Source organism: Megalopta genalis, chromosome 5 (genome assembly GCF_051020955.1).
Source record: "Megalopta genalis isolate 19385.01 chromosome 5, iyMegGena1_principal, whole genome shotgun sequence".
Classification (NCBI taxonomy): Eukaryota; Metazoa; Arthropoda; class Insecta; order Hymenoptera; family Halictidae; genus Megalopta; species Megalopta genalis.
In genome coordinates this window covers 28,327,487-28,348,941 of record NC_135017.1, presented here as the reverse complement: position 1 = coordinate 28,348,941, position 21,455 = coordinate 28,327,487, and the positions used below count along the sequence as shown (strand labels likewise).

The 21,455-nt window shown below is 34.7% G+C and overlaps 1 protein-coding gene and 1 non-coding gene across 5 annotated transcripts in view; one reads left to right on the top strand and one right to left on the bottom strand.

Annotated features, from left to right (window-relative positions):
• The window catches only part of dgo (ankyrin repeat domain containing protein 6 diego), a 336,204-nt gene that overhangs the window by 63,104 nt on the left and 251,645 nt on the right, over positions 1-21,455 (bottom strand). The window lies entirely within an intron of this gene.
• Positions 13,734-13,851, top strand: TRNAL-CAA (transfer RNA leucine (anticodon CAA)). The gene is made up of 2 exons: positions 13,734-13,771; positions 13,807-13,851. It is a non-coding gene; the product is annotated as a tRNA-Leu (tRNA).

The window sequence follows — 21,455 nt, the reverse complement described above, 5'->3', positions numbered from 1 at the left end:
TAGGCCGCACACGTCTTTGTCCACTCGGCAAAAATTGATGGATATTGGTTGGGAATTGATGTTACACCCACCATATAGCCCTGATCTCGCGCCATCGGATTGCCACTTATTTCGATCCCTGGACAACTCCCTTCGTGGTAAAACTTTTAATGACGATGACGCTGTAAAATCTCACTTAACTCAGTTTTTGGCCGAAAAGGATCAGACTTTCTACGAGCGTGGAATTTTCAAGTTGTCAGAGAGATGGCAAAAGGTCATCGAACAAAATGGAAAATACATTACAGATTAAACTTCGTTCCAAGTAAAAAATAACTTTTATTTCATTGAACAAATCGGGGAAATTACTTAGTTGCCAACCCAATATTAATTCGATTCGAGAAAAACGTGAACACGAGCTACGAAAGAAACGGCGCTGTCACAACAAGAATTTACGAATCAATTCCGAAGCGATACGTTCAATGAAATGATGAAATGCGTGGAACGATCCGTGACACGTCGTGAAAGACAACACGCAATGGGTTCGGACATTATGGACGCGAGGGGGCCCGATTCTTCTTCCAGTGATATGTAAATGCGACGATAATGTAGGCGGCAGCCATTTCGAACGTTGGGTTTAGGGAAAGGTATCTGTCGACGGCCTGGATAGCTCAATCGGTTAGAGCAGTTCGGTGAACGAGAGAGATCCGGGTTCGAATCTTTATCTGGCGGTCCGATCGGTCGATTCTTTCTCTCCCCGGAGTAACTATTTAAGTAGCCGGTCGGGAAGTAGACTTACAAGCTGATTGAAACTCTTGTTGCTGACGTGAGGGTGATTGATAACGTATCTGTACACCGTTCGCCACTTCTGTCAGGAAATAGACCGGCGAGTCGCGAAAGAATGTTATTCTTAGCGGATTTCGTAGCCTAACGCCAAGGAGTTGTTGATACTATTCGATCTTTCTTCAAACCGCAACTGTCCGAATAAACTGTTCGTTTCTGATTTGTGGCGCGGCGAATAAGAGAGAACGTGGAATGTAGTGCGTAATATTCTTTAAATAACGACAGGCAATATTTTACCGAATGACAGATGTAGGGTGTCCCGCGTAACCGTCGCTACGATTTTATCGAGCACTTCCGACAGTCCGACAAAAAAACGTCTCGAACAGAAGCTAAGCGGTCTTTGGTCAGCTACAGATTGCGATAGAGGAAAATTCAGAAAAATTGTTTCATTGCACGAAATCAAGGTCTCCTCGATTTTTTTTTTAAATGGCATAGTACAATATTCTTTACTTCTTGTTCTTGCAGCTTGTGTCAAGACGAATTCAACGACCCGTTATACCATAACTTTCGGATGATCTTAAATTCATGTTGTCAATTACTTATTCACTATTGTGTTCACTATTGTCTTCATCGACAATAAGCAATAATGTCAAGATGTTATAGTATCATGGTGTTTGGTAAATACGATTTAACATTAGCATTTCGTATTAAAACTACTCAACATACTATCGAGGTACACGAAATAGCGGCATGAGATGCTATTTTTATTGGGACGCTATAATTGGTATAATTGCTTAATCGAATCATGTAAGATGTTATTGTTGATATAACCTTGACATTGTTATTTCTGTGTGTCAAAATTATTTGTGTAAAATTGGTATAGAAATGTGTATTAATGCTATAATATTGTATGTAATAAAATGTTATAAACATTTTCCCTAATATATCTAGGTTCAAATATAGTATATATATATATATATATATATATATATATATATATATATATATGTACATGATATTATATTACTATTAATATATAATATATATTATAAACTTTCTCCCCTAATATTTCTAGGTTCAAAATAGTCTACATTTGGATATAATAAAATAAGTGCTTCGTTTCAGTAAGTGATAATTTGAAGCCGTTTTACTTTGCACGAATGTCCGCAAACTAGCAAGAAATCGTTGCATGGACACCTGTATAAAAATTCTATATTCCTGTCCATGTTTTTTGCTTGCGTTCGCGGGAATTATTAAGCAAGTGATTTATTACTAAATAAATAATGTGACGTTGAGTAATGATGAACGACCAAACGAGCGGAAAATTGTGTTCAATGGTAAAAACACTTTAAGCGGTGAACGTGTAAATGATGATAAAGAAAAATGATGTTAACAATTTCAGTTTCTGTCTGTTTACTGCTACAAGTTTCTCATTAAATGTTTACTCGTTTGATCAAAGTTTGAAGTGTGTACTGAGAATAGACTGTGGAATATCTAGTAAATTATTTAATGCTGTCAAATTTTGTTTACATAAATAGTAACTGCATAAATTGGTATTTAAAATTAAGGAGATCAAAAACGGAGTTGTGCAAATTAAATTATATTGCAGATTAAATCTTGCAATTGTATTGTATTATCAATTACGATAATCGAACTACGTTGTAATTCAATTACATAGTAATCAAACTACATTGTAATTCAATTACATAATTATATTAATTATGAGTGCAATTCAAATACAATGTAATTACAAAATACAGCTCTTCCAAATACAGTCCAGGAATCATTTTCTTTCTCGTCTACGTATTTTCTTCTCTTATTATCTATTAATTTCTTATTTTTTAATTCGTAATCTTAATTCAATTATATCGTAATTTGTAATCTTAATTCAATTACACCGTAATTCGTAATCTTAATTCAATTGCACCGAAATTCTCGATTTTAATTCTATGCATCGTAATTCGTAATCAATGTAATTCAATTACTTAGTATTTTATAATTGTACCCCAATTACAATTACGAATTGCATTGTAATTAGATTGAATGGAAATTTGAATTACGAATTACAATCTGACTCAATTGTAATGTAATAGAATTACATCGTAATTATAATTCTCTGCTAAAAAAACCGAGGAACATTTGCAACTAGTGTTAGAGTTGAAGACTTTTCCGCCTAAAATTAAAGCATCACTAAATGCCGGAAAAGTATATATTGGGTTGGCAACTAAGTAATTGCCGATTTGTTCAGTGAAATAAAAAGTTTTTTTTTACTTGGAACGAAGTTTAATCTGTAATGTATTTTCCATTTTGTTCGATGACCTTTTGCCATCTCTCTGACAACTTGAAAATTCCACGTTCGTAGAAAATTTGATCCTTTTCGGCCAAAAACTGAGTTAAGTGAGATTTTACAGCGTCATCGTCATTAAAAGTTTTACCACGAAGGGAGTTGTCCAGGGATCGAAATAAGTGGTAATCCGATGGCGCGAGATCAGGGCTATATGGTGGGTGTAACATCAATTCCCAACCAATATCCATCAATTTTTGCCGAGTGGACAAAGACGTGTGCGGCCTAGCATTGTTCTGGTGGAAAATGACACCTTTACGATTGATCAATTCTGGTCGCTTTTCCTTGACCGCTGCATTCAATTTGTCCAGTTGCTAACATTCACGGATAATAAAAATAACATAATAATAATAATAATAATTTTGTAATATAACATTTACGGATATCATAAAAATGGGAGTGAGAGACATTTATAACTGAAATCGGCAATTACTTAGTTGCCAACCCAATAGAATCGTTGGACGTGGAGTCAGGAAGGAAATATAGGACGAAGTATAGGAAACGATTCCGTGATCGTGGACGGAGTATTCAAGGCCAAAGAAAGTTCTTGCGCGTTTCTGAAATGCCGCGGCGTGAACAGGAGCCGCGATCTAGAGCCCAGAGGTGGCAAGAACACCCGTCGTCAGACTTGTCCCGACGACTCTGTTAATTGCGTGCGATAGAAAATGCTAACGAACTGTATTCGTGGCATGGGCGAGCGTGGGTTGCACACGTAATAACTCTATCTCTCACGCGATTCATTGATGGGAACAGATGTCATGCATAAGCCCGGCGCATCATGCGACGCCCCGCATTCCTATGAGAAAATCGAGTCGATCCGCGGCCGTTTATCATGTGCTTACTTTTAGCCTCGCCTTCTTGCGAGATAACGGTTCTGATTAACGATCGTGTATCGAACCTTGAGAGATACGGGGACGCCGATTTTTCTGACGTAAGTAGTCCCGTGCAATTTGTACAGCGATCTAAAAAGACGGAATCGAAACGGTGTCATAGCGCTGGAGCATCGTGGCAGGCTATTTTAAGTACCGTAAACCGCTATATTGGGAAGCTTGATAACGATATTGATAAATCTACAACCGATGCACATATTAAACGTGTTAGAAAAAGAGCCGTTAGGAATTAGAAGTTAAACGGTTTGCAGACGATAACGGTTATATAAATGTAGAAATTAATTCAATTAATAAGTCTCGGAAATCGTGAAATGCTTTTTTAGTACGGTTATCTAATAATATTATACGGTACAAAAATTTATGCTTCTCGAAGGCAGCAAACATCAACCCGTAGATTTAAATTAATAGCGAATTTATAATTAAGTAAGAATTAAAAATCCCGATGCGTAATCGTTTTGATTATAAGGGAGAAACAACGGTGGATGTTGAAGGAAGTGAATTTAGATTAAAAAAACATGATAAATAATAGAATAAGTGGAAACAAAGTTACACGGAGCTGTAAAGAGACAAAGAGATTATGGCGACTTTTAGATTATACGACAATAATAGCACAAATATATTTGTATCGATTTTAATTAATTCATTTTACAAATAAATATTGTAGAATTGTAACTAGTTACTTGAAACATTATTAACTATTTTGTTTTAAATAGAAGAAAATTGACAGAAATGAAATGCGAAGAACACAAGAGAGAATAGTTTCCTTCGCACGTGGAAAAAAGGTTTGGAGTGATTACTCGGGAATTATAAAGACTTCCCCATCGGCCTTTAATCGTGGTTTTAATTACTTCATCCTCCTGCACGAGAAGTAACGCTCCGTCTAACTTCTTGACGATAGAATTACGATGTGATGAATCGCTAGGTTGAGAGCGCAAGTTTAACCCTGTTTTGAGATTTTAAATGAGCATTTTAATCGTTATGTTATCCCCTTTATAAATATACATTAAAAATACCTAGTTATTTTCTGTTATTCATACGCATTTATGATTATTTTTCACTCGTTTGTGCGAAGCGTGTGGAACTATCGTAATATTCTGATTTTCTGACACTTGCGCCTTAACAAAATTGCTGCAAGACTCTTGCTGGTTTTCGCAGGTTTTTAAAAAGTAAATATTCTTTTGGAAAGAAAATTTTATAGAACATTTTAATATACTTTATTGGCAGAATATTTTAATATTTAGCTTTTCAGACTAAAATGACTGTGATTATGCCTATACTGTACCTCATAAAAATCTTTATATACATTTTTAATTTTGTACTTACATGTCTGCACATATTGCATGATCGCAAAGTTCAGACTAATATTGTCTTTCATAAAGCACAACATAGATCAAAATTATTTTGTCCAGCCGGAATGACATTATGCACCGTGCATAATACAGTGCATATCTGATTGCTAGACTGTGAATTTTTGTACAAAATAAAAATTGCTTGTATCAGTCGTACGGAACACGATTTAAACAAATATGTACTTCTTATCCTAACGGTTTCAATAAATTGAAATTGTGTAACAAGATTCTTGAACCCTTCTAATGTTTCCATAGCTCTGTTTTTCATTTACCCTTTCCTGTTACGAGCACACGTTTCGCAGAATTCGCCAATTAGAAAAACGCGAGCCAATTACGCGACTCGCTTAAAAAAAAAATCAATTTTTCCGCGAGAAGAAAGTTGACAAGATACAGCGTGGGTAAAGGCACAGCGAATGCTAATACAGGATCTTCGCATAAAATAGGCAGTCAATTAGATACACCCCATCCAATTACTCGAATCCCTTCAATTACCGAGCACGATTTTTAACCACACGGAAGGATTCAATTTACGATCCACGGATCTCCACCCAGCGCAGCACCGAACCAGCCGAGCTAATAGAACCGTGCACCTCATCTCGTGATCGTAGTTGCTTGATTAGCACTGTCTTTACAACGGAACATTCGCGGGAATCGCTACATTGAGCGCGGGCTCGCGATGTCACCGGGTTGACTGCGAAAAGGTCAATCGTAATGTCAACGATTTACTCTCGCCTCGCCGACAATCTCTGGCAGATTAGCAGGTTACACGGAGGCGAGAGGCGATATTTTCACAGGACACGGGAGGGGAAGTTTATTCGCAATTTGCATGCTAACGAACAGCTATCCCGGATCGGATATTTAATTTCCTCCGCGAGATTTCGTTCCCGATAATGCACTTTGCGCAGTCGCTGGTACGGCGCGACGTACCTGTTCCCTCGTAGCGCAGTTTTTCTGAACGCAAGCTGTATTTTTGCTTGCGCAATCTATTAGCGAACAGGGCGAATATACGGATTACCGCGGCATCATGCTTCGAGCGTACTTTATTTTTAACAATTCTCCCAATTTGTCATGAAACGACAATCTAAATTGGCGGCTCTCGAAATCTAGTATCGCATAAGAAAAGTGTTATGAAATAAAATCGATCACATTTCGTACGTATCGCCGTGGACGAAGAAGAGCCGTGTACCAATTACTGCGCACCCATTACCGTAGATTGGAAGTAGAAACGTACGAGCGTGTGGATACAAGCTACGTACAACTGGATATTAGTTACTTGAGATAAATCCTGGTTATTTAAATCCTACAGTTATTATGTCGCCACAACACAACGGGAGAGTTTCCTAAAAATATGAGGGTTCTTGTCCCGATCGAAGAATTTAGCAAGACTTGTTCTGGTTTAAACTTCTTTTGTTTTTGTAATGAATTCTGAGTACGTGAATGATGCAGGAGTAATGTAGAAATCTGGTTAGGTGCACGTTCAAGAGTGAAGTCGTGGGTTGCAAAAGATTTTGGAACGTTCGATAGGGAGATAATGAAATGACGTTGGTATACATTATAACATTAACAATAATAAGCGATGTAACAACGGTAATAGTAATAATAATAGCAATAATAATAATAATAATAATAACTCTAATAATAGTAGCAGTAATAATAATGATAATAATAAGAATAACTCTAATAATAATAGCAGTAATAATAATGATAACTCTAATTAGAAATAAGGTGATGGAGTAGGATGTAACAACAGTAACAAATAATTTCCACCATTATTTCAACCCTTCATTTTAACGCTATAGCGTGATATCAGATTTTATTTCTAATATTATAATCTAATATCTAAATCGTTAAGTATATTATTTTAATAGATATTTAATTACAATAATATAGTAAAGAATTGTTTCCCCTGAATCGTATCCTACCCATGTACCTACACTCGCGTCGAAAAGTAAGTTAACACAATTTGTTTCTTGAATTTTTTCAGTTGTTAGATTGACTACACTTCTGGAGAATGAGTATACAAAAATCTGTTTAAGTTGCAATTGATTGAAACGATAAAAAAATAAAAATATTAGGTTCTTTCAACTTTTCTATCTGAGCCGATAACGAAAATTAAAAAAGAAACATGCTTTTTGTAGATCTGAGTTACTTATATACATATGTAAGCAAAAAACATTTATTTTAATTTTATATATGCTGAAAATTTCACATCGAAATTTCTAAAAGAATATGTGGATGAAAAAAATACTTTTGCAAAAAGATGCTTTCTTTCAATTTTTAGTATATACAAAATTTCATCGAAATTTCTAGAAGAATATGCAGATGAATATTGCAACCAAAATATCCTTACAGTCTTCTAATGTCTTCACAGTTTTGTATTTGACCTATCCATTTGCGCCATAAATGCATAAAATTCGCAGTCTAATTATGAAAGAAAGAATTCAATGTATATCTGCATCTAGCCCTTACAATTTACGCAAAAAATTTTTATTTCGCATAGAATTTTATATATTAGCCTACTTATTACACAGCACAAACAAAGTTAGGTTAAAGTCATTGTTTGTGTCGTATCATTTATAATCTGTAGTAAAGATGTTGAAGATACTGTTGTTTTGTTTCAATAAGCTGCCACGAACCGTGATATTCCACGGGAAAGAACTTCCGTTCAGCATCAAACGTCCGAGGGTGTGTAAGAAAAGAATTTTCTTCCTGTTAAGAATGGCATAAACGCGATGTATATCGCGATGCTTGGGCAAGTACTGTATGGACTGTGAACACCGTAGAATGATAAACAATGATTAAGCGTGTAATAACTGCCAGTCTGGATGGCGGAGTGAAAAAGAAACTTCATCTAGATCAAGGAAGTGCAGACAAGCGCATGAGCTGACATCGAGGCTCCGACGCAGTTTGATGGACGCATGTATTTCGTACTAGAAGACCGAGAGAGGCTCCTTCTAGACCACAGAATTACGTACACGAGTGGCTAGGAAGGCTCGGTGTTTGCATAAGTAGCTCGACGTTATTCGGAGTTCGATGCTTGGGATAATAAAATGTTAACAAACAAATGAAATATAGAAATAAATTTATACATATATCTTATGACAATTTATTTAACAGTTGTCTAATTTAATCGGCAACAGTTACTGACTTGTTTTAATAAATTGCGTTCGCAATACTCGCCTACCTAATTCGATAAATTGATTTCTGCAAGAAAATCGCAGTTTTTAAAAACAAGATAACTTTAAAACAGATTAGATTAAGAACATATTTTGAATTGAAATCATATTACCCCTAAGATCAATTGCGGATCAAAGTGAAAATATTTAGGACAAAGTCAATTTGAACTCTTTGTGGACGTTTACAGAAATTAATATTTTGGTTTCTTTTTATATCATAAAAAAGACTCTACTAACATTAAAACATTATTAATAGGCAAAACGATTAATTTCTGATTTTTGCCTCTACAGTTACTAAAATTAGGAAAATGTTTCCTTGAAAGTTTTTTTGCTATTATTATAAAACCGTAGAGCTCTAGGTGTTACTAATATCAGTGTAATTAATAGTTTGTTCATTTTCATTGAAAAAAAAAATTTCTTACATTAATTGCAAGGTGCATAAGCTCCACACACAGATATTTTCTTTTCAATCATTTTAATGTGTCAAAGCTAACAATACGTTCACATCCCCTGAACATTATTATATGTACTGTTTTCCATTTCTTCTATTAATTTTCCCCTATAAAATCATAAAATCCACAGCCTAACAATTAGATATTCTGTCAATTCTCGAAAAATCAATTCCACCGAAACTAATGAATTCAAACAAATTACCGTTGGAATCATCATCGAACCAGCCGTGTCGTATGCATTTCATAGAATATTTATGACGCAGGCCGTCGAGCGTGTCGATCTTATCAGGGTGGTGTGAAGCGACTTCGGGAGTGAAAGAGACAGATAGAAAGGCGGAGAAGAAGTTCGAGTTAATGCAAGCCGGGTCACGACGGCTGACCTGGATTACAAGTTCGTCGTCGTTGTCGGCTTCGTGGTTGCATTAACATTACCGGCACCGTCATGGTTCATCCTGAAGACATTATCGGGGCTATTACTTTCGGTATCGTTTATTCGTGCATTGTTTTCCATTGAGAACCTGCACCTCGGAGAGCTGTTACTGTGTACAGTTATCAACGTTCACTTATCATTCGAGTACTTTCATAATCGATACCATTATGGGCAAAACGTGAGAAACAATGAAATTTATTTATTTAGTAATTCTTTAAACCAGATGGTTCATTTAACAAATACTTTATTTAACAAATATTCTTTGCGCAGGTATTCTATGCACCGTTAAATGATCTGCAATTGATTTTAGGGGTAATATGATTTCAATTCAAAATACGTTCTTGATCTAATCTGTTTTAAAGTTATCTTGTTTTTAAAAATTGCGTATCATTTGTATGTCGAATAGAGCACTAATTGTTGTATTTGTTAGTATGATTGATTAAGAGACTGGAAATTTTATGTGCTTGTGATAAAAATCTTTGGATAAAATAATAAATTTTAAGCACATTGGACAAATTTAAGAACATTATTATCGTCGCCTCAATTTATTGAAAGAATTAATACATTTTTATGATGTAATTTTGATTTCTTTACAATTGAGATAGAATATTTTTAATTTTGTACGAAGATCCGCAGTTTACTTAACGATCTTGACTTAAACTTCAGTTATTTCCTATTTTGCTCTATATAACATTTTATAATATAATATTTTACCATTTTCTGTTGTACGTTTCTTCTGGTGAATTGCCGTCATATAATGACTTAATGATGATACTAATTCATGGGATAGCTTCATTTTTGGAGTAAACCAACAAAAATCAATTCAAAATCAAGTATTGTGTGAAACTTGTTGCTGATATTTATATTGATAAGCTATTACTCTGTATATGATATACAATTTCTTCCTGTTCTAATAAATAAAATGTTTATAACGGAGCTATCTCTTTTTATACTAAACTAGAAAAATAATAAGCTTCCACTGCAAAACTATTTTTTTGTCGTCGTTATTGTAACAAATAATTTATTTAACGGCGATAATATTTTAATTCAATACTGTAACATAATTGTTAAACCTTACATTAAATAAAAGATTATGATTTTTAAAATGAAATAGCATATACATCAAAAATGTGTAAAAACTAGAGCTGCCTCCTTATTGCTGTAATCGTAAATTGTTTGAAACGATCTGTTAACAAATAAAACCAGAAAGTTGCAATACATTTTGTATTGTCATAGCCAAATTTCAGGGATCAAAAAACTATATCGAACCAGATCTGAGTACAAATGTTTGACAAAGTATTGGAAATGGTTGATGAAATGCTCTTGTTGAGATTACTTAATTATTTGATAATCTATTTCTCTGCAACTTTGTGTACGTTCTGACCACACGAAGAATCCTATTTCACCAATGATTCATCGAAAGCGAGAGAAAGGTGTCTCGCCTCATCGAGGCAAGACTTTGACCTCCAAAGAATCAATTCCACGGCACAGTGTCTCGCGAACCCGGTGTTATCAATGTGGGTTAGCCAGATAACGAAGCGACGAACACGTGGCAAGTGGCCGCGGACCGATCTGACCGCCTGATAATTGGCCAATTGACGATTGTTGGTCCGAACAGCGAGATTTATCGCGTTGATAATGAAATAATTGACAACTGGTGGGTCCTGCTGGCAGATTTACGGTAGCCAACGCGCGCATAATACGACGACGGGGAAGGTATATAAAGATCCCCTCCGCTGGATAACGCATCTGCATGCCGGATTAAGGCCGAGCCAGACTCCAGGAACCGGCGCGCTGCGCCGAACGAAACGTTCTGTGAGGTCGAAACCAGTTCCACCGTATCCGTTTAGACGGATCTAAGCGCACAACAGCATAATGCAGATTCATCTCGCCATATACTCCCTTACCCTGCGCCCTCTCCCTTCGCCCCGGTCGCTTCGTTCGTTCGTTGGTACGTCCGATAGCGACGTAATTGACAAGTGGTTAGATTGCACAATTACGCGTCATTACACGCGATTTCTTACGGATACAGGAGCACTGCGAAAATGATCCATTAAACCGATATCGGTAAATTCATTTTTATTTCGCTGTTGGTCTAAAGTTAGCCGCGATCGAATTTGGACGAATTTATTCTAGGTTCAAGGAGAACAGTTATTGTAAAATTTTCTACGATAAAAATCGGTAATAAAAATTGTTATCGAACTGTTATTGAAACTTCAGGTAGTCGACATAAAATGTATTAAAAAAATAGCGAAGAACACGTATAAGCACAGTCTCTTGATGATGCAAGTTCTACCTTCTTTTGTGAGGCATACGCCATTAAATCCGCTCTTTAAATAATTGAAACAGACGACTCCACCCAATACATTGTACTCACAGAATCTAGAAATATAATCGCAAGCCTAGAAATTCAAGTAACGAATGAATCAGGTATACAGGAAATATTAAAAAGACTAACTGCAGTAACGAAAAATAATAAAGAATCCATGGCAACGACATTGCAAAAAGAAGATCAAATTCGCTTCAAACGTGTCTATATTTGAATAATAAATGTTTTAAATTAAAGGGGAAGAATCAAATTTGATTCGACTGCAAATGACATCTCTGAAACGAATTTTACAAAGTCTGTGAATTTCGTCAAACTTAGCTAATTTGCAATATGACAAGCATGGCCTCATATTTAAAGGATTACAGTGGCGAGGCTGCATCAAACATAAAATCCAGAAACATTATCTTGAAGTGGAGGTTTCAAGTTTTAATTTTAAAAAAAAGTTATCATCCAACGATGACTTTTCGCGGAGGTATCGACAGTCAAAGCTGGCCAATTTTCATCCAAATTTTTCTGTGCCACAATTTCTTTGAGTAATATATTTGAAACGATCATTAAGAAGAGGAGGCACTGTGTTGAGTTATTTTCGATTACCTTTATTGCAGATTAAATAGAATTATAGGTACATTAGTGATTATTTTTAAATGTATTATAATACATTCATGTTTTATGAACAAAAATTGTATTTGATTGGTAAGATACCAAAACTATGAATAAAAATAATTTGTTGGATTATTGCCATCTTTCTAGTTGGTATAAATATCTATAATAATAATGTGTGAAAAGAGTCAAACGTATTTTATGAAATGCTATGTAGAATGTGAACGAAATATTTGGTCTATTTGAATACAATACTAATAAATTATTTTCCCTATTATTTTTTACTTTTTATCTATCGATCTGTGTGTGTATATATGAATAAATTATTATGTCTATCTGTATATAATATAAATAAAATATTTTATTTATCTGTAGATAATGTTTACAGTGCGGATTTTATGCATTTATGAGAGAAATGAGTGGATCAAATGTGACACAGTAAAAACATTTTAAAAATTGAAAAATATTGTTGTACTATTTTCAGTTCATTCAGATTGTTAAGAATAAAAATGAATATCTATGTATCCACTGTATCTTACAATTAGTGCAGAAAATTTTTATTTCGCATAGGGATAAGCAATCTAGTAGTGTGAATAAGCTATGTCAAATATTTGCATTTAATATGAATAAACTAAAAGTAGTTTATATAAAGATCCATTTGTATACAATATGATCAAACTACTTTATGTGAATAAACTATTTTAGCTATCTGTATATACGAATAACCTACTTCATTTAACTGTGTGTAATATTAATAAACTATTCTATTTGTAGTCATATAAATTGTAGTAATACAACTATTCTAGTTGTATGTAATATAAATAATATAATATTTTATCTATCTATATGTATACATACAGTATGAATAACTATTTTATCTATTAGTATATAATATCAATAAAACTGTTCTATCTATCCGTATGTGACATGAATAAACTATTCTATCTATCTGTATGTAATATGAATAAACTACTGCATTATAATTATATATAATATTAATAAACTATTCTATCTATCCTTATGCGACATGAATAATATGATGCTTTATCATTCTATATATTATATCGATAACTACTTTATCTGTTAGTATATAATATGAATAAACTATTCTATCTGCATGTGATATGAATAAACTACTTTATCCATCAGCATGTAATGTGCATAAACTATTCTATCTGCCTGTATAGGATATAGATTAAGAAACTACTTCAGCTATCAGTATGCAATACGAAAAAGCTTTTAAAAGCTTATCTATCACCTGCAGAGAAGGATAGTATCAACGTAGTTTACAACACAGTCAGTAACTTAATAAGTATGTATTCGTATTAGCCGTCCGCGCATGCGTTCAAAGCTATACTTAACCCGTCGGCTTGTGACTGCTAATTTGAGCAGAGCCACCACAATGTCAGGATGGCCGAGCGGTCTAAGGCGCCAGACTCAAGGTAATACCTTGCCCGTACGACGGGTCTTCTGGGGCTTCTGGTCCTCTCTGAGGGCGTGGGTTCGAATCCCACTTCTGACAAAATATTTTTGTCACTTTTTTCAATATTAATATTCATAGTATATTACACGGACACGTCTACCTTGTCGTAACTATTTAACAATTAAATGTTAATAACTGTTTACATGCGAAATAAGATATTTATCTTGCAAGTAAGTGCATTCTCGTGGATACTTGCATTACTATACTTATACGTACAATATTCCCTATGTGTGTAATTATAGATTTTACTTATGATAGTTACATCGTTAGGCTTGTCAACATTTATGCAAATTCATATATTTATAGGCACAGAGGAGATTGGAACAAAATAAAATCCCGTTCCCTTTATGAACGATTTCAATAAGTGAAACATCAAGTAAAAATTCGACTGATTATTATCACAATTTTTATAAAAATTATATTCTCTATAAATACATAAATTTCTTGCTGTTTGTGTATTACATAAGTAATTTTACTATATTCTTCTTCAACATATTGCTATTTTGAAAACACTGTTCATATTCATTGTTACATTATAAGCTAACAATAAACTATATAATACAATAGAATGGTTATCCGAACTAATAAAAAACCCGAGTGTTTTGATATTATACATTATAAGTTAATATTATAAGCTAACAATAAACTATATATACATTAGGATGATTATCCGAACTAATAAAAAAAACCTGAGTGCTCTGATAACAGAACAATCACTTAATTACAGCACTGCATCAAATCTTTATCGAGTTGTCTGACACCGATTTATTTACATATCAAGCATGTTCGAGTAACAAAAAATTTAGTAACATATTTTCCAAATATTATCTAGCGCAATTTATAACCATGTTCTCATTCCGGTGATACGATAAAGTATTTCGTAAAGTATGGTTCCGTAAAAGCGTAACAATTTTCGCCACGTATCTTGCCTGATAGCCGTTCTTAATTCACATCGTTATCACTCGGTTACGCAGGTTCAATGGTCCGTGAAAGAGATAAGTAAACGAAACAGTATTTAATATTCGCGATAAAATTGAAACACATTGAGATATCACTCGCTAAATATGTTTCCGATTTTTAAGTACATGCGGGGTTCTCTTTATGCAAAGTTGCAGAAGGTCGATATCGAATATCCCTTACATCTCCATTCTCGAAGATTATTTTTCGATAATTCAGAACTCATAAATCTTTTTTAACATTTTTATTTTTTAAACATTAACTTACGATTATACAGATTGTACAAATATGTTTATAAGGAATTTATCCAACAAATGTGTAAATATATTCTTGTAATTACTATGAAACAATATAAAATAGCTACTTTCAATTTTCTGTAAACCTAGTGGTCAAGGACTTCTGAACGAATATAAATTACAGTTGGATATTGATCGAATTGTTAATTGTTAATTGATATAAATATTTATCTAAAGTGATTATTCAAATGAATTTTTTTTAGTCGAATATTTTTATTAATTATTTATTCGAATGAATTCTTTTATAGAACATTTTATTCGAATAACAATGATTTATCATCTGCGATAAATTATTCTATTTATTTATTCGAATAAATTCTTTTAAAAAATATTTGATTCAAATAAAAATTTGACAAATATTCGTGACAAATTATTCTATTTATTTATTCGTATCAATTTTTCCAAAAAATATTTGATTCGAATAACAATGATTTATCGATTCAAAAAATTATATAAAGAGAAGTCAATAATTACTGCCATTATTATTGGAATAATTTCTTCGAATAAAAAGATAAAGAAATTATTCCAATAATAATGCCAATAATTGTTGACTGCTTTTTATATAATTTTTTAAGCGTATGTGTTATAAATATGAATCCTGGAATGTATAATCATTTTCTATGCAGCCGAAGAAAGATTATTTACTTATGCATCAATGATCAATCTACTAAAAAGCAACAAACTCATCGATGCAACATTTGTAAAAAGGAATATCGAAGAAATAAATCGACAAGCTATGAAAAAACACTTTATACTCTATCATTTTCATTCAAATCGATTATTTCCCGCATGAATTTCTGTACGAATAAATTCTTATTCGAATAACAAATACCTTTTTATTCAGGGTAAGTAACGTCTTATTCGGATAAATTGTTACCTAGATAAATTGTTATTCGATGGGATAGTTATCCAGTAGTGTCGAATAAAATCTTAAATTATTAATCCTTATCTTTTATCCGTCATCCGAATAAAATGTTGCCAAACAGTCACATAAATTTGCGATTTAGCGATCACGAAAGAGTTGTTAGCGTCGCAAAAGTTGATCTTTTGTCAGATACTGCGAGAAACATCTTGGCGCTAGTTAGGGCGCACTGCTGTCAGCATTTCTGAGTGGATTAACATTTATTTCCGCTGGTTTCACACCTTTCACCGGGGTTCCGATCTCGTTACCGAGGGTAACGCGGCAGCCATTAAGGCTTTCCGAGCGATACTCCTGAACGAACAGAACCGGTGAACATTTCCCTGGGATTCCACGATGTTACCCCTGATTCAGGCGTAAAGTAATTTATCGCGGGTTCTAAGAGGCCGCCGATTTACGACCAAAAAGAGAGTCGACGTCAGAAGTTGCCAGCAGCTCCGCCATTATCTCACGAGCGCCGCAAGACTGCCACGGCGAGAGCCCGCAGGATTTCCAGTCTGATAAGTGGTTATCGTCTTTGAAAATGATCCCTCTTTGAATGTATACCCTTCCGTGCAATATAATGCCGATCATATATTTTCACTGTACCGAACAACGGACAGGGTGGGCCAACAATTTTGTCAACGAGAAGTATATACATTCCGGTTTGCATAATTGGAGCATCATTTCTCGATTTATTATAAAATAAAAGTATGCTTTTCGTATGAATTATGCGGCTCTCGTACCATTTCTGATTATTTATGTATACTCCTGTTTTAATCTCTTTTATTAAAACGAAATTTCGCAGTCATGCGCGCACTAAATTTAATTATCTGCAGAAAGTGTCATACCATCTGGCTGTGTGGTTCATTTGTTAATGTGAATGATGATGCTAGTCGGGCCTTTTAATGGATATGCATATGGTTCAAGAAATATGAGCACGGTGAATCTCCGTTCACGTTGAACTTCATCGATGCGAAGTCAATTTTAGCAGCGGTGAACTGTGCTCTATCCTTAATCCTTTTGTATGAATGTGTACTCATGTATTAAGCCTAGCATGTTTAAGGGAGAGTCAAAAAATGTCCACTTCCTTTAATGATCATGATAAATTGAAAACAATATGTTGTCATTCTTACATTCTTTTAATCCCTCTATTATTCTAAATTGCACCAATCTAATTCATCGTAAGTGCATAAAATTCATAGACTATCATCAATGTTTATAAACAAAGTAAAAAGAAATTAAAACATACTAAAATGTTCAAAATAAAAAGAATTATATATTTAAATATTTTAGATCAATATTCATTATCACGCTCACGACCAATGTCTAAAAGTAGATAAATTAATTTAAGTAATCTTAAATCTCTATCTAAATAATGTATACGAATAAACAAATAGAATAATTTTTTATGAATAACGAATAATTGTCGTGCGAATAAAATATTTTGTACAAGAATTCAGTAGAATAAATAGATAGAATTATTTGTTACGAATAATGAATAATTGTCGTTCGTATAAAGTATTCAACTAAAAGGTATTCGGTCGAATAATTATTTTAGACAAACACTTATATCCGAAACAATTCAAATAACCTCCATCTCTGGTTTCGAGCGATATGTATAGCCTCGAACCCATATAAAAATGCTGGGTGAGGGAACTCAATCGAAGTGATTTTCACTTCAGGGGTAGTAAAAATGGAGAAGAGGCAACACCGTATATAGCAACTTACGGTTATTCTCAACGCGTTTGGACGTCGCGAAAAACCAACTTCAATTAGCCGCACGGTAGCCCGCAATGAAAGAGGCACAGGTAAATATAGATGGATACATAATACAATATGAAGCAGGTGAGGGGGTTTGTTCACCTTCGCCGCGTCTCGTGTAACGTCGAGCGTTCATGGTCGACGCGGAGGTGCACAACAATCTTTTGCATACACCGCACGGCTGCATTCTAGTTGCAGAGCCCTCGAGCTGCAGACTCGCTCATCCGTTTGATCGCGAACCACCGAGATCTCGGCATTCCGCGTCGGTCACGGTACAGGAAGATATTTTTTTCTGCACTTTCAGCTCGGCGTAAATTTACGGCGAAAGCCTTGCCCATACACTCTGACTGACGTTGCAGGAATTTTCAGTTGGAAAAGTTAAGGTTGCCTGTTCGGGTGCCTGAGACGTGCTGCAAATTGACCGCGGCCTTCTGCGCGAATTACCGTCCTCGGAGTCCACGTTTAACACTGCAACTACCGAATCCTAAACCTGACAAATGTATATTATTTCGTACTATTGACAAGACTTGATTCATTTATAATTCGTACGATTTTTGTGATAGCGTATGTTCGAGGTAAAAAGAGTTTATCCAAAAATTTGTCGTAAATACATTTTTGTAATTATCCGAATTAATCCTTTTCAGTATTCATTAAAAAGATAAGCAGATGACTTACGATACAGCGATACCGTTAAGAGGTTTCGACAATTTGTTTATATTATTTGTAATTCGTTGAAATGATTCAAGACAAGAAAGAATGTCTATGCAGTTCTAGTTTCTCGCAGTCCACGTACAACATTTTTATTTTGCATAAAGATCCGCAGTCTAGTCATAACAAATTCTATTTGTTCTACTTATTTATTCGAATGAATTTTTAAAAGAATTCATTATTCACAACAAATTATTCTATCTGTTTATTCGAGCAATTCTTTATTCGTACACATTATTTAAATAGAGATTTAAAATTACTCGAATAGTAATGCGAATTATTTTTGACTGATTTTTTAAATGTAATTCTGTTAAAATATATTTGACTTCTTGCTTTTTCTATAATGACGTCAAGAACTATACAAACGAACGTGGAAAGGTTATTATTTAGTTACGCATCAATGATCAATCTATTCACAGAAAAGTTGATTGTAAAAATTAGCATCGTAGAAATGAATCAATAAATTATGAAAAAACGCTTTATATTCTTTTATCATCCTTATTCAAGTCGATTATTTTCTGTATGAATTCTTGTACAAATAAATTCTTACGAATGAATTCTTATTGGAATAAAATTTTACGAATGAATACTTATTGGAATCAAATCTTATTCGAATGAATTCTTATTCGTGTAAAATAATATTCGACCGAATTCTTATTTGAACGAAATCTTATTCGAATAAAATGTCGAATAAAATGTTATTCGAATAAAGTGTCGAATAAAATGTCGAATAAAGCGCCATATAAAATGTTATCCGAATAAAATGTCGAATCAAATACTATTCGTTATCCTTTGCCCCTTATTCGAATAAAACTTCGCCCGACTCTGAACAAGACAAACAGGTCTCCGCAGTATCTCCGCACGGTCTCCGCAAGAATCCGATATTTCCACGCCCAATTTGCCGCAGCTCCCCATTGTACCTTCATCCCCTAACCTTTGAGGCGGTCGCCACGGAAATGTCAGAAGACTCGAAAATGTTAACGAAGTTGACGCGGTTCTAAAGATCGTGGTACACGTTTTTCCCATATAAAGCGCGCAGAGAAATCTGGGCCGGCCCGGCGTAAAATAACAGCCGTGTCCCGGCGACAAACGTGAAATACGTGTCAACTTAATTGGATAAAAGTGGCCGTAGCCCGAGTTCACGTTATATCGGCTATATATCGGCGCGGCTAGACACAGTTTTTCCGCGAACGGCGACGACGACGATTTCTCTCGATCGCGATGGCAGACGGAAGATTGATAACGTGATTACCGCGGTATAGACGAACGGAAAAATCGCGCGCGGTCTCGCGCCGACGCGTGCACCTCGTTACCTACTCGTTATGCGAACGGTATCGAATCGATCCGGTAGAAAAACTACCCGACCGTTTATGAACAGTTTTTATCGGCGCACTTTCGCGGCTAATTATCGCGGTTGTAATGCCATGTTCGTCGCGACGGCGTTTTTCACGGCCGTGTCTCGCACTTTCACTGTGGCTATCGTCGCCCGGTAACGTCGCTAATAAATTGCTATGAAACGCGGCCCTTTCGCGAAAACCAGTCTACCGTAACGCGCAGACAAAACAACCTGGGTTTCATTGCTACGGCGTCGGGTGCTCGGTCTCAATTAATGTCGCATGAAATCGAACGGCTTTTATGATGACGAATTCTGTTTCATAGATCAACTTTCGCCCACTTTTTGTCAAATGCGATTAGCGAGAGCCGATGCAGACGGCGGTTTCGAACGGTAACTAAATCCGGATTACTTTCGGTTCCGTTTCCGGCTACGCTCGAAGTTCACCGAGACCTGCTCGAGCTTCGCTCATTTGAGTTATTTTCTGCTACGTTCTTTGACTTCTCTTTCCGTGTCGTTACTGGCAGTTTCGTTACGGAAGTCGCTGTTCGTAAGATCAAAACATCTCTGCAGGAAATATATGGATGTTCTTTTTGTGCATTAATTTGGACGGTTCAGAAGCCAATTGGTGTAAGTCCACTTTTCTTTGGAAATGAAATTGCGCGGTACTTTCAGTCGATAAATCATAGTCGATTTCTTCATAAGTAAACAATAGACAGCAGATAACTTTTATTAACCATGGGATTAAATTAACTTGCTTTTTCTGAAAAATTTGCATGATCCTCATCTAATGTTAAGGTTATATATATATATATATATTGGATACTGGTTGACTACTGAGCTTTTTTATGATGTTTAATTTTCATTTACTAGGAGCATTGATTTCATTTCCTTTGTTTAGAAGATTGCAGATGTCTATAAATCTCAATTGTACACTTATAACTTATAAGTTTGTTAGAAAAAACAACAATAACTGGAAACTGTTTTCGAAAGAAAAATAATTGGAAACGCTTTCCGAAAGCAAGATGATTGGAAACTGTTTGCAAAACAGAAATAACTGTTCCCGAAAGAAAAATAAACTAGATTTTTGTATGCCGTTACACCTAGAATACAATATATGTGTGTACGTAACTTTTATTTCTCCAGATTTGCTTGCGGTATCATCAAGTAAGAAATATGATTCATAATACTAGGGCAAGCTTCAGGTTAGATTATCATTACCGTTAGCATGTATCAATTTTAATGATCTTAAGAACTATGCAAATGAACGTAACTCAATTAAAAAGCGAATGCAAGTTAAACGTGCCTCAGATTATATTTCTGATGCTTTCGTTTTGAATAATTGAGTTCTCATATAAACGTCTTACTCGCGCCCCATCATTATGCATAGTAGAATCTTGACTGACTTTCCAACTTTTCTAATATTAAAAGTTAACGTTTATTTTTAACACTTCGATTGCCATATTACCTATATGTTGCTGACGGAGTTATTTTCTCAGGTTTGAAGTTTAATTGTCATACTAATCTATTATGTCTTTTCTCTCTTTCTCTCTCTCTCTCTCTCTCTCTCTCTCTCTCTCTCTCTCTCTCTCTCTTAATCTATAATTAGGATTCACAAGAAGATAAGCATATTCAGGAAGCAATTGATGTCACATAGCTCAACTTCTCAATTTCAATTTGATATAAA